General features: G+C 39.5%; 1 pseudogene; it reads right to left on the reverse strand.

Moving 5' to 3' along the window:
• Positions 1–1,292: 1,292 nt before the first annotated feature.
• Positions 1,293–15,624, reverse strand: part of LOC130876340 (enolase-like) — a 46,061-nt pseudogene continuing 31,729 nt past the window's right edge.

Here is a 15,624-nt window from a genome sequence, read left to right on the forward strand (position 1 = left end):
CAATTGGTGGAGATCAGCTGACTGTTGGTTTTTGTTCATATGTTGTGCTTATTTGATTAATACAATGAGCTGAACACCTTTAACATCATTGATCTTGTCATGGAATGCTGAGTAATTGGTTGGCAAAATGTGATTTTTTTTTTTAAATTAGTGAATCAACGGTTCAAAGGCTCGGTCCAGCAGCAAACTGCAGTCAGCAAAACAGAAGATTTTCCAGATTTCTTCCAGACAGGTAATCTGAGTGACAGCCTCAACTCATTCTTGAAGCCAATACTACTGTGATAGTTTCTTGTTCTGTAAGAAGCAGACATGGATCTAATCTACATGGGAAGTAGTAAAAGACAAGATCTCCTGAGTAAATTGGAAGCATGGGGACCAAGGGAGAAGGTTGAAGGAGAGGGGAGGGGCTGGAAGTGGAGCAGAGAAAAATGTAGAGTTCAATAAAATCAATAAAAAAAGAAGCACACTGTGCCATCTATTGTTTCAATGCCTGGATTTTACTTATCAGTGGTAAGTATGGATCCCAACGCAGTTCTGAGGAGATGGCTGTTGCGGTTGAACTCTTACCAGAGTTACAAGAGACTGACAGCTGGTAGGATAGAGCTTTGTAATATCTTCACGTTGTGTTAGGTGATAGGCAGAGTCGTGGGGCTCAGCTCAGCCACTTGTGTTTCTAAGAAGCTTTTTTTTCTGGTGACTCTTTGTCCCTGGCTTTATAAACATAGTTCTGTTCCTGAATTTTCAGGGTATTTAGCTTGTTTGCATGGCACCTTCTGCCATGAAACTAAACTCATAGAGTTCCTGGGCTTAATCTAAGTGCTTTCAAATATTTAGTACTACATCTGACTTTAAAACACAATTGATGCTGAAGGAATATTGGTTGACCAAATGAATGTTAGCACACGTGCGCACGTGCATGCACACACACACACGCATACACATGTAAACACAAATTCTTTTGTTCAGATAGGGAAATATATTTTATCTTTGTACATATGTTATATTTTATTATATGTTATATTTATTACATAAATTATATTTGTCATTGTCATCATTATGATAGTATTTCTGCATCAGTATATCTGCTTATCTACTTTATATAACAGATATATCTATCATATAAGATATTTATTATCTGTCTGCATCTATCATTTATATATTTATCATCTATCTACATTTGTTTTTTTGTTGTTTTGTTTCTTTTTTTGTTAGTTTTACCCACTCACAGAGTGTGCTCTTATGGGTCAGAGAGGCTTTTATTCTGCTGGGGTAGGGTCCCGCCTGTGGCCACCCTAGAGATCACACTGGGCTTGGAAGTGAGATGACAAACAATGATTCGGACAAGTCACATGATTACAAAGCTGGGGTTCCCAGCAGGGCTCCAGGTGGTCAAGTGAGGCATTGACAATGATGTCTAAGGAAGCAGAGGCAAGGGAGGGGCAGGCACTGGGCCGGCTTTGAGCCACCTCAATGACATCAGGGACAGGGTCTAGGCAGCTGGTGGCTCCAGGGATCTCCACCCACACTTTATTGGCCAGGGGGTTCCTGAAGGATCTGTCGGCAAACAGCCTTGCTGCCCAGCTCTTACTCCGATTCTAAGAATCTGATTGTACTTGGACGCTCGGATCGGCTTGATCTGTCCAGTATAGAGCCCCACCACCAGGTCAGCGATGAAAGTATCCTTAGTCTCCCCACAGACATGGGACACCATGAAGCCCCAACCATTGGACTAAGCCAGCTTACACGCCTACAGAGACTCAGTCACAGAGCCGATCTGGTTCCCTTTGAGCAGGAGCCAATTGCAGGACTTCTCACTGACAACCTTGGCCATCCTCTTAGGGTTGGCCACTGTGGGATTTTCCTCAACCACCTGGATGCCAGCACCAACTGTGAACTTCTGCCAGGCTTCCCAGTCATCCTGGTCAAAGGGGTCCTCGATGGACACCATTGAATAGTCCCTGATGAAGGACTTATACAGGCCAGCCAGCTAGTCGGGTGTGATGTAACTGCTGGATCTTCAGGGGACTTGAAGTCCAGGTCATGCTTGCGGAACCTGAAGAACTCAGAGGCAGCTATGTCCATGCCGATGACAGCCTAGTCAGTGTAGCCTTCCCAATTGCGTTCTCCAGCAGCGCCAGAGCTTCTTTTTTCTCCAGGACGTTCGGCGCAAAACTGCCCACATCACCCACATTGGTGGCTTCCTTCCCATATTTCTCCTTGACATTCATCAGGTTGTGATAAACCTCTGCTCCAATGTGCATGCTTTCCCGAAAAGTGGACGCCCCCTCAGGGAGGATCATGAACTCCCGCACGGCCAGCTTGTTGCCATCATGAGAACCGCCTTTGATCTCATTGAAAGGTGGGACCCGCAGGATGACTTCAGGGATGCCTAGCCAAATCAACCACGAGGCAGTAGATGGGTACCCCCTTTCTGCAGCACCAGCTTTGCAAACAGCCAGGGATACTCCCAGGATGGCATTGGCACCAAATTTGGATTTATTCTTAGCGCTGTCTATCTCAATCATCAGTTTGTCGATGTTCTCTTGTCTCACAGCATTCCGTTTCTTGCTAACAGAGCAGGTGCCATAGTTTTACTGATGTGTTCAACAGCCTTTGAGACACTTTTCCCCATGCAGAGTGTCTTATCATTGTCACGGAGTTCTGTGGGCTCATAGATGCCAGTGGAGGCAACGCTGGGCACGGCAGCTCAGAAGAGATCTTTTGAGGTGTAGAGATCAACGTCAACTGTGGGACTCACACAGGAGTCCCACGGAAGTTAAAGATCTCTCAGGCATGGACCTTGAGAATAGACGTGGTGAGTTTCTGGCAGTCAGATTGCCATAGAGGAAAACAACAAACGTTTCTGCACACATCCTGGAGAGAGTTTAGGAGAGATGTTCCCGACCTCTCATCTGTTTTTCGTAAACAGGTAAAAGCAAAGTTGCTTGGTTTCCAAACTAGTTATTTGATGTTCAAGATATTTGGCAATTATTTGGAAATTTTCTCTATTTTTCATGTTGCCAAGGCCTCATGCGTTAGCCAAGATGTGTGGTCATTTTTTTTTTTTTTTTTTGGTTTTTGGTTTTTGGTTTTTCGAGACAGGGTTTCTCTGTGGCTTTGGAGCCTGTCCTGGAACTAGCTTCGTAGACCAGGCTGGTTTCGAACTCACAGAGATCCACCTGCCTCTGCCTCCCGAGTGCTGGGATTAAAGGTGTGCGCCACCATCGCCCGGCTTTTTTTTTTTTTTTTTTTTTTTTTTTTTTATTTTCGAGACAGGGTTTCTCTGTAGCTTTGGTGCCTGGAACTAGCTCTTGTAGATCAGGCTGGCCTCGAACTCCCAGAGATCCGCCTACCTCTGCCTCCCCAGTGCTGGGATTAAGGCATTCGCCACCACTGCCCGGCCCTGGTCATTTCTTGATAAGCATTCTAATTTATTTCATTCCTGTGTCTTTAGACACTATGAGATAAAATTTAAACATTTGTTTTTTTAATAAACCTCTCAAGATATAATTAATAAAAAATGACTTCCCGTCAAATTAATTGTGTGAAATCTATCAAATTCATATCTTTGGGGACTGTCTGATGTGTGCTAAAATACTGAAAATTCTGGCAAGTCCAGTCACAATATTGCACATCTGTAGTTTGTGACCTGGGAACCCTTTGGGGAATATTGGCCAATGTCTCAGAGATAGAGTAGTCTGCAGAGCCCAGGATGAGAAATGCGGCTCTAATTCTTGAAAGGCCAGAGAACCACATCTCAATTTTAGTTCTTGTATAGGACAACAGGCTGACAAAAGCAGGCTCTCCCAGCTTTCCAGACAAGCCAGGAGTATAACAACTTTTAATGTCTCCTTTTCTATTCATTTCTGGCTTGTTTTCTGGTAATAGTAGTTTATTGAGAGAAACTACTTTTTAAAGTAGTTTAAAAAAATACCTTTATGATGGTTCGTGCACAAATAAATTCAAGAAGCCTAGGAAAAGCACACATTTTCATTCTTCTCATTAACATGAGCCACGGTCAGCTTTAGCTGTCAACCTGACAGGACCTAGAATCTCTGGTGAAGACGTTCTCAATGAGGGATTGTCAATACTGAGTTAGACTGTCCACGGGCCTGTGAGGGATTGTCTTGCTTGTCTTAATCGATGCTGGTCGCACTTTGTAGTGGAGGCCCACATAAAAGGACATGAACGAAGGAAACTTTTTGGCATTTTTGCCTGGTTGCCCTCACTCTTGCTATTATTTATCCTGTTGCTGACATTGCTGATTCCTAGGCTGAGGCTAGGGCCAACTTCTTCAATTTTTCAACATGGACGGAGAATAAGCAGATCTCCCAGTATCCTCTAGGCCTTCAGCAGCACACTGTGACTACTGCGGCTCCCAGCATCATGGCCTGAACAACTACTAGCTTCTCAGCTTTTCTGGTGTATGACAGCCATGTCAGACCACTCTGACAATATTAATTACATAAGCCAGGAAAATATATTCTCTTTGAATATCAATTAGTTATATCGGTTCTGTCCCTTTAGAGAGCTCTGACATAATATACACATTGACTTTCCGGTGGAGTCGCCGTACAATAGCCTTCTCATGGTTTAAAGCACAGATCCCTCTTGTTTCTGGGTGTATGGGGGACCAGTGCCTATTGGAAATGACTGTGGATAATTAGGAAACTTCTAGAGGATCTTAGGAATTATCTCCCTGAATTTCTTACTGTGTGGCCTAGTTATGTTCCCAGGATAGCCAGAGTCCCCTGCCGTTCCAGTCTAAGGTGCTGGAAATCCATTTGTCAGCCTCCCACAGCCTGTCGTAACTGTCTTCAAGGACTGGGCTGAGGCTCAGGGCACAGGCACCTACAGGGAGCAGAGCTAAAAATAATAACAAAATTAATATGCATTTGGGAAACAATTGCTCAAGGCAAACCAATACACGCATAATGGATTCTGTCCAAAGCTTCATTTTCCAAACTGAAGAACAATAAGATGCATATTAACCCAGGTGAGTGTCGAAACAGATTCTTGGCAGCCTGTGATTAGATAAAGGAGCTCATGCAGCCTGAATGCAGTAGACACAGTTAAAATTAGGCAGCATCACAAAGGGACGAAGATGAGATACATTAATGTTCAACCCGTTGTTAATTCAAAAAATCTTTCTTACTTTTAAAATTCTGTGTAACTTTGAAGTTTAAACATGATTTTATTTTCTTTGCAAACTGGCTAACCCTGACTTTTAATTTAATTGCTAAATGTTCAGGAGCCTGTGGTGAGTGGGAGTTCTATTTTAGAAATAAAATTGGAGAATTTATAAAGAAGTTTAAATTATATAACTTTCATATGCTCTTATTAATACCTGGTTAAAGAAAAATGGTAGTTTAATATTATTCTTGTTAAATATTTCATATGTAAAGTAGAAAGTTTTGATTTCAAAAGACATTTTGAAGCTCAATGTACCGGTGCACACCTTTAATATCAGCTTTGAGGGAGTAGAGTCGTGTGGATTTCTGTGAGTTTGAGACTAACCTGGACTACATCGTGAGATTCTGTCACAAAAAAAAAAAAAAAAAAGAAAGAAAAAAAAAAGAAAAATAAAGAAAAGAAGGAAAGAAAAAATAGAGGGCAAAAGAAATGGCTCCCTGGTTAAGAGTACTTGCTGTTCTTTCAGAGGATCCAGGTTTAATTCCCACCACCCACCTTCATGGCTCACAATCACCTGTGATTCAAGTTTGAGGGAATCTGACACCCTCTTCTGGCCTCTCCAGGCACCATCCTATGGTGGTGGTGTAGACATAAACACTCCAAAACAAAGTGTAGCAAAAACACTTTATGCTTTAAGAAAATTTGGTGTATAAATACTGGAATAAGTAATTTTTTGAATGAGAAATGATTTATAAATGTAAAAGCAAATGGGTAAGTGGGGTTTCCATAATTCAGTTAAATAAATTTTGCAAAAAGATGATGAAAAATTGTAAGATAACACTTTTGCTTATTGAAGGCATGTAAGAGTAAGGCATGTTTTTAAGTTCATAGAATAAACTATGTTTATGAGGTACAATGTAATGATTTGACATACATACATATATATGAAATATTGAATAGTTCAATGAAACTAACTAGCATATTTATAACCTTACTTATTTTTCTCTTGAGAAATATTTAAAATTTTCTTATTTTGGAATATATGTTGTTTTATTCTAGTCATTCGCCATGTGATGACTCTTAAAATTGTTTAGATTATTCCCAAACCCAGCCTCTCACAACTACACCATACTCTATTTCTCTGTGACTCCATTGTTTTAGACTCCACATAGAAATGAGTTCATATTGCATTTGTCTTTCTTTTCCTATTATTACAATATCTTCTAAGTTTATATATAATTGCGAATGACATTATTTTCTCCATTTTAAAGGCATAATTGTGTATTTATAATTTTTAATGCATTAATGTGTTGACGGACATTTAGATTGATTCTATATATTGGCTATTAGGAATAATGGCAATGAACATGTAATTTCATGTTCCCTTGGACACATTTGTTTTCATTCCTTTGGGTAAATGAGGTTGCTAGATATCATGAAGTCTGTATTTGTAGCTTGTTAAGGAATCTTCATACTATTTTTTCTCTACACTTTGCTAACTTACATAACCAATACTAGTATAAAAGATTTCCTATTGCTCCTATTTTACCAAAACTTGTTTCTCATCTTTACCAAAAATCAGTGTTTGGTGCTGTGACTTTGTTTTTGTTTTGTTTTTTGACATAGTGTTTCTCTGTGTAGGATCTTGCTGTCCTGGAACTCACTGTATAGACCAAGTTAGCCTCAAACTCATAGAGATCTGCCTGCCCCTGCATCCCAAATGCTGGGATTAAAGGAATGCACCACTATTACCCGTTTCAGTTTGTCTTTTTGAGGCAGGGTATAATGTACCGCAGGCTGGTCTTGAACTCACGACGTGTTCAAAGATGACCATGAAATTCATTGCAGTTGTGTGCTTTCTCTCCTGGTTTTCAGTAGTGCTAGGGACTGGATCCAGGGATGTGAGTATGCTAGACAAGCACCAAGTGAGCAGTCTCCCTATGCCAACTTTCATCTTAATCACAGAAAGCCATTGTCACAGGTCTGAGGTGAGGAGACTTCACTATGGTTTCAATGCACACAGGTCAGTAGTACTATTTCCCATGTACTCCCCATGATGTGTGCATGTCTTTGGGGGAATTCTTGTTTAGGACCTCTGCTTATTTTTTCACTTGGCTTATTCATTTCCTTGCTATTGAGTTGTAATCTCTTAGTTCCTTGTAGATCTTGAACTTACTCCCATGTTAGATGTATGTAAATACTTTCTCGCTGACTGTAGTTTCCTTTTCACTTCCTTAGCTGCTAAGGTATGGGTTTGAAAAAGAAAAAGATATTCATGTGGACAGATGGCAGAAGAAGTATTTCTATTTGGTTTAGAAAGGGAAGCTATTATTTGCTGAACACTTATTATATAGCAAGCCTTAACAATTTATGTAAATTCTTTCATTGAAGTGTGTCATCACCCATAGAAGCGATCACCCATATTTCCCTTGTTTTACTTTAGAGATGAAACATGAGGTGCAGGCTGCAAAGTACAGTAAAGGAGATTGAAATATAACACTGATAGTGACTGATTCCCGTCCACTTTGCAATGCAAGGATCACAGGACTGTAATACACACTGCATTTTCCTCTGTACTGCTGAATATGAATTCAGATGCTGCATTTGATTCCTCCGTGGGAGAATTCCTCTTGACACTAATGCCATCCGAGAACTTCCATTTTTCACATCTTCTTTGGAAACTGTGCTCCATCACCAAGAATCTCTCTCTTTCCACCATCAATAAAGAGCTGGATAAGAGGGGATTGTTTTTTTTTTCTATCATGCAAGATTATAATGATTTGTAATCATAATAATTCCTTTCTTCTTTGACTTTGTGTATCTGGTAAATGAAGCTGAAAAGTATTTTGTGTATAAAAGGCCTGTAAAGAACGCTAACTGCCATGACCATCAGTTGCTACTCAAGGGCATGAAACAAAACATGTGCAATGGCTTCCAGCTGCCAAGGGGTGGGTGCATGGGGAAGAGTGGACATGTTCTGCCTCTTCTTTTGGATTCTTAACTGAGAAAACATATTTAAAAAGAGAAATGAATCCAAAGATAATCAGCAACACTTCTTGTAATTGCACTTGTTATATTAGCTATTAATTTGACTGTAAATTCACGGGGGCCTTTATTCACTGAAGAGAAGCCAAAAAAGTGTGTGTGCTCATGTATGTATGTGTGTCTGGTGTGTGTCTATGTGACATGTGGTGTGTGTATGTGTGTGTGGTGTGTATATGAGGTATGTGGGTTTTGTGTGTATATGTGTGTGGGGGTATTAGTCAAGTGTAAGTTTGATGTTTGTGGTATATGAGTGTGTGTGGCATGTATACGCTATGTGTGTGTATATACACACACACACACATATATATATATATAATGTATTTGTATGTTGTACATGTGGCCTCTGTATCTCATGTATGTGTGTGTGGTATTTGTGTGTGGTATATGTATGTGGTGTGTGTGTGTGGTCTGATGTGTATGTGTGTGTGGTTTAAACAGTCATGAAACTAAGGGCAACAGAGTTCTGGCTGTAATTATAGATGCCCTTTTCTCTAAGCCCATGCTTTATTTTCATGTTTATGCAGGTGAGACTTAAAAACACAAGAGGTATTCAATTCAGAATTATGGTTTTCACAAAAATTACAGCATAATTCTATCTTACACTGATTCATATTTTATAAGACATATGACCATTTCCTAAATATCTGGGTGTAATATATTTTAAAATACCAGCACAATGACTAGGCTGAAAAAGAGCACTAACTAGACATTTCCCCTAAGAAAACCATTTCACATATTGACTCAGAATTATGTATTAAGCTAGGAAGGTTTAATATTCCATATAAAAAGAATGAGTTATTCTTTCTTTGGGAATTATAATTTTGGATTTTAGACTTCTGTCTATTTACTATTTCAAACACAGCCCGTGTTTCTATAATTTTGAGGCAGGCATTGAATATACAAGCTTTGGTGATGAAACAACTTCCTTTTTTTTTCTTGACATCAACACAGAATCGCATACCTATTTTAATACATACTAGGTTCTCCGCATATAAACGAAACATTGCTAAACAAGTACAACTGTGTGTTTTTGAAAACCAGCACAGTTCAATGTTTTCCTAACTCTCTGAGTCTGGGGAACATAAATAATCACTTTAATTCTCTGGTAGACACTGAATTACATAGTAAATTATATCAAGTCTGGAAAGGCTCCATTTAAAAAAGCTTACATATTTCTTTTATAGGAAGAATATGAGATATGAATTAACTCAAATGGTATTTAAGGTTTTGACTAAAATTGGCAGAACTTAAAATAATTCTTATTATTTGAAGGGAAAAGCTCTGGAGGTCATTTGAAAAAAAAAGGATTATACCGAAAAAGAGAAAGGCAGAAAGGAAGAGAGAGATAATTAATTGAGTATACTAGAGATGAATAACTAAATGAAAATATACAGATCTGCCAGAGCCCAGGGCAGTCAGAATAATAGTAATCAAATCTTACTGACTCTTAATTGGAATAATGAGAAAACATTCTTAGCCTGCTTGATCATGTTGGCATTTTAATTAAACTTTCTTGGATCCTAAAGAAAACAATGGTGTTTTTGTTGAAGTGCTTTTTGTTTAACTGTTACCAAAAAAATTTGGAAGGCAGTAACTGAGTAGTATAATTGGGGTCTTTATGTATAGTAACAAGGCAGAACATGTAACCATAGATTCAAAACTTTGGCTTTCAAAAAGTTAACTGTAAATCTATGGCTACAAGAAGCCAGAACAATGAAATGTGGATTTAATTAGAACAAAGGTCCCACATTTTCAGAGACAATATGCTGCCTATCCTTCTGCAGCATGTACTAAATAGAACAGTTCTGGTCTAGTGGAATAAAGATTTTCAATAAATAAATAGCTGACAATTTCATATAAACATATATACCATGCAAGGTGCCAGAGGCAATGTTCTTAGTGCCGGAGTGGCATGACCCCTTGCAGTCTTCATAACTTCCACCTAATACAGGTAGTGTTCTCACTCCCACTTAACGATGAGGAAACAGAGGCACATGGAGGTTCATAATTTGTGCCACATATACACAAGAAATAAAAATAAGAAAAGGCCCAGGAGTTGGCTCAGCAGGTAAAAGCTCCAGCTGAACAAACATGAAGCTGGAGTTCAAATGTCCAGCGCTCATGTAATCAAACCGGAACAGTCATGTGTGCCTACAATCTCAAAGCCACAAAGATCAGGGACAAGAGGACTGCTGGGGCTGGCTGGCTGCAAGCCTTATTCTAGGTACAGTGAGAAATTCTGTCTCAAAGAGATAAAGTGGAGTGAGGGAGAAGAACATCTGAAGTTCTCTTCTGGACTCTGCAGACATACCTGGCACATTTTCACACACACATACACCACAAACACACATACACTGAACTTGAATACTTTTTGTGTCTGAGAATATACTTAACTAACTGCAGAGCATGGATTTAGACTTCAAATCTGATTTCAGCTTGTGTCAACCCCAGATCATACCACTGATGTTCGTCATAAGTAGCTTACACAAAATTAGGAACCTGATTCTGTGACTTCCATCTTCTCATCTTCAGAGTAGCAGTCTTCCAAAGCAAATATTGTCCTTTTACGGATGGCAAAAATAAGGCCAGGATGTTGCAGGGAACCACTTGTTTGTCTCTGCTGCCTGACTAGCTAAGCCCTGAAATAACCACATAGAAATTGTATTAATTAAAACACTGCTTGGTCCATTAGCTCTAGCTTCTTATTGTCTAACTTTTATATTAATTTAACCCATTTCTATTAATCTGTGTATTGCCATGTGGCAGTGGCTTACTGTCAAAGATTCTAATGGGCGTCTGTCTCAGGTGGAGGATCCATGACTTTCCCCTGACTCCACCCTTATTTCTCCCAGCATTCAGTTCTGTCTCCCCACCTACCTAAGTTCTACCCTATCAACAGACCAAGGCAGTTTCTTTACTCATTAACCAATGAAAGCAGCACATAGACAGAAGAACCTACTACACCACCAGGAGATATGAAGTAATGATCAAATTTAAACTACAAGGAGGAAGAATTTAAGCTCATCTCTATCTGACTCTGAAGTGTCGAGGTTGTTCACCTCTTCTTAGAAGGCCAAGACTAAGTGCTGTACCTTTTTGATTCAGGTGTTCATCTTATTTCTCTATAAACTGAACAATATTTCAGAGGGTTTATATGTTTTATTTTGTTAATGAGATTAAGATATATTATGAAAGATCATTTGTTCCTCCACTTAGGAAGTTGTCGGGGTTTTAAACAACCTGGACGATTATCTTTAGGAAAAGACTACAAATTCACATAGAGAAAACGGGATAAGCAAGCCATTAAGTGATCCAGTGGGTTATGGACCTCCAGTCTGGGGCTCTGATGCTTATATTCTTGTGTTGGGTGTTGCTGCACAGTGGAATCATGTTCTTTCTCTGGCTTAATTGCAGTAAGAAATCAAGCTTAGTCACAAGAATCCTCTGAGGGGATTTTCCAAGCTTTTGGGATAGCCTCATGTAGGGCAGGAAACTCCACTAGCTTTGCAGTAATCTAGACTGGCGAGGAATCTGTCAGACATACACTATATTCCATGCATTGCGTGACCTGTAAGAAAAGAAGGCGAACCAGCCTGAACAATAGAGAGCTAGCAAGAAGGAGAAAACAGTATTTTTCATATTTGATCAGATAATGTCAATCAGAAAAAAACATGAAAAATAGATGATTTATAATGCAAAGTAAGAAAATAAATCTTTGTATTGTTTTTATTTAAATAAGAAAAGCGTCCTGTTTTCCTCTTTTTCAATATTAATTTGCTGATAATTAGGGTGTGGCATTGTTCATGTATATGAGTGCCTGTGTGCATATGTGCACACATGTGCCACAGTGGACATGTGCAGGGCAGAGGACAATACTCAGAAGTTGGTTCTAGCCTTCTATCTTGTTGAGGCTGGGTTTATTTTTTATTCTGCTGTGTTTATTATTCTAGGCTAGTCCATTCATAAATTTCTCTGTGATTCTCCTGTCTTTTCCCTCTTGCCCAGGAATGTTGGGATTGTGTTTGTGCATCACTGTGTCCCACTCTTTGTGGGTTACTGAATTAAATACAGGGCATCAGACTTGTGCCACAAACACTTTGACCTGTTGAGAAATCTAGCCAATCCTGCTTTTCTCCATCTAGTTAAAAAAGAAATAAATAGGTAGAAATCAGTCCACAAATTTGATGGTCGTCTATGACACAAGAAAGAGCACATTTCTAAATTGTTAAGGCTTTTTATAATTAAGAATGGTGAGCTGAAGGGGCTCCATTGCTCCCTCAAACATAACAGGCTATAGCCAAGTTTACCCTCCACAACCTGGTGACAAAAAAAGACCCTATTGCTAAAGACATTGTTTACTTATGTCAATGAACATGGAGAGGTAGAACTGGTGCCCAGCTAGAAGCTTTACCCCAACTCACTATCATTCATGGTGCTGGCTGGTATTTTGCATACTATTGGAGGAAAAAAGTAATCATCACTGTTATCTAACTATAAGCCATGTTACCTAAAATAGTGACCTGTGTGTGTGCAAGACATACCGGTGCAATACTGATACAAATGTTATGAGAGCAAACAAACACGTTTTGAATGGATTTAAAGCCCACTCTATGAGACTGAACCCAACCCTAACGCTGCTAAAGTGGTCAAGAATGTGAGACCAGACTAGTAGTGGGCCCTAGGGGAAAGCCTAATACCGTTATTCCACTAAAGGAAAATAGTAGTAAAATGACTCCTAATGACACACAGATATAAGTGTAGATCTGTGCCTTGTTCAACTGTCATTATAAAAGCTTCTTCTTACAGAAGTTGGGAGTTAACACAGAAACCCACAACTGCATAGTGTACAGAGAGTGAGAGACTTTGAAGCACTCAGCCCTAAATAGGATGTCCCCTCAGGGACCAGTGGAAGAGGAGGCAGGGAGATTCTAAGAGTCGGAGGTGTAGGCTAACTCCAAGGAAACATTGCCTTATAGACACAACAGGGCTGATGCACAAATGAACTCCCAGAAATTATGATAGCATTTAAAAGACCTTCACGAGTTCAAGCTGGACAAATCCCAGCTTGGCAAAAGGGAAGTGGGCAAAAAGCCCCAACCCTAACCAAAAACTTGATGTCTGCTGGGAAAGGGAAAATCAATTTTCTTTAATGGAGTGTCACTGGGTATATCAATCATATTCTGGGGAAGGCCTCATGACCCAAAGCCTCTAGTTGGCCAACAGAAATTGCATCCCATGTTTTCACTGTGTGTGTACCTTTTGTTTTGCTATTTTTTTTCTTATTAGGTTGTTTGTTTTGATTGAGGGGGGAGGGAGAGAGAGAGAGAGAGAGAGAGAGAGAGAGAGAGAGAGAGAGAACATGAAGTTTTGTGAGGAAGACCATAGAGTAGTGGGGAGAGAGGAAACAATATCAAAATATATTGTATACTAAAAAATTAAATACAACCTGGCAGTGGTGGTACATACCTTTAATCCTGGCACTTGTGAGGCAGAGGCAGGTGAATTTCTGTGAGTTTGAGGCCAGCTGGGTCTACAGAGTGAGTTCCAGGACAGCCAAGGCTACATAGATAAATCTTGTCTTGAAAATAAACAATCAAATAAAAAAGAATAAAAGATAAGAGAACAGCTGTCATAAAAACAATAGTGAACTGTGATAGAGAGATTTGTTCTAATTGCCTTGATTCTTATGCTTAGAAGAATCTGGCCTCACACTGGAGAAGGGGAGGAAGAGGTATGAACTGGAATTTTCTGAAGAATAATGTACAATACTGTCTCCATTCTGGATGAGGACATCAATGGAGATGTTTAATTTGGTAATTCTTGTATTTTTTTTTTTTTTTTACTTTTTTAAAATTTCATTTTACATTTTAACCACAGTTCTCCCTCCTGTTCCTTCAACCTCCCTCATCTCTTCCCCAGGCCACCCCATCCACTCCTTCCAAAGGGTAAGACCTCCCATGGTGAGTCAACAAAGCCTGGCACATTGTTAAGGCAGGACCAACTGCTGCCCCACCCAATATCAAACCTGAGCATAGCATCCCACCACTGGGAATGGGCTCAAATAAGCTAGTTTATGCACCAGGGATTGATCCTAGTCCTATTACCAAGGGCCCATCAAAGAGAACAAGCTACACAACTGTCTCCCACATGCAGAGGCCTACTCTGGTCCCATGTAGGCTTCATATTGTTGGTCTAGAGTTCATGAGTTTCCGCGTATTTGGTTCAGCTGTGTCTGTAGATTTCCCCATCATGATCTTGACCTCCCTTGTTCACATAATCCACATAATCCCCCCTCCCTCTGTTTGACTGGATTCCCGGAGCTCGGCCTGGTGCTTGGTTGTGGATACTGCATCCGGTTCTATCAGTTACTGGATGAAGGCTCTTCGATGACAATTGGGTTTTTCACTAATCTGATCATAGGGGAAGGCGAGTTCAGGCATGCTGTCCATCAATGCTAGGAGTCTTGTCTTTAACATACAATGATTTATTTTTTTAACATCGCTTATGGAACCAATAAATAAATAAATACCAAAAATTGCTTCTTCAGCCCTATCTCTATTCTCCCTCAGCAAGTGTCTGCATGAACTACAGGAGACATATATGGGACAGTAAGGGAAGAGTGAAGAGGCATTCTCCTATCTCATAATTCTCTAGAGAGATGAAAGACCTACCCTAACAAAGAAAGCACTAGAATGGTCCACATATCCTTAATTTAATGATTCTGGCTGTAAAGAAGCTGTTGTTTTGGGGTTATATGTCTATGGGAAGTCCTTTCTCCCTCACATGTACAGAGTCTGGGGCAGAAGTAGAAGGAGGCCTACATATCATTTGTCTAATTATTTCCAAATAATGAGTCATTGAACAAGATGTGTAGTTACTTCCTTCCTCGAAAGACAGTGCTTCATAATGCCAAAATGGAAAAATTGTATAAAGCCAGGATTTTCAGAAGTTTGAAAGTTGACAAAACATATCAAAGTTGATTGATTTCATTATTTTCACAAATGGCTGGATGTTCTTTTCATGAGTAAAAGATTTATGGGTCAATAATAAAGACATCTATAATTTATAAATTGTGTGTTTCTTCATAATCCCCATTTTTCCTGACTTCCAGCAAAATCAGTGATTATAATTATCATAATCAAAGTTTTACATAATTTGTGTTCCTCTGGCAGTAATGATCAACAGAAGCAGATACTTAATTTTAATTCTGCTATTACAGCACTAAAGTAACCACAAATATACAAGCAAATGGATGTAACTGGGCAAGCATGAAGTCTTATCAACATGACCACAGTGAGGTTCTTTGATCTTGTATTATTTGGTTTCTTTTTTTCTTCTTCTTCTTCTTTTGAGGGAGCTCTTACTGTGTAGTTCTGGCTGGCCTTGAACTCTCGATGTAGACAAGGCTGGCTTTGAGCTGGAATAAAAAGTGTGTACTATCATGGT

Source organism: Chionomys nivalis, chromosome 6 (genome assembly GCF_950005125.1).
Source record: "Chionomys nivalis chromosome 6, mChiNiv1.1, whole genome shotgun sequence".
Taxonomy (NCBI): domain Eukaryota; kingdom Metazoa; phylum Chordata; class Mammalia; order Rodentia; family Cricetidae; genus Chionomys; species Chionomys nivalis.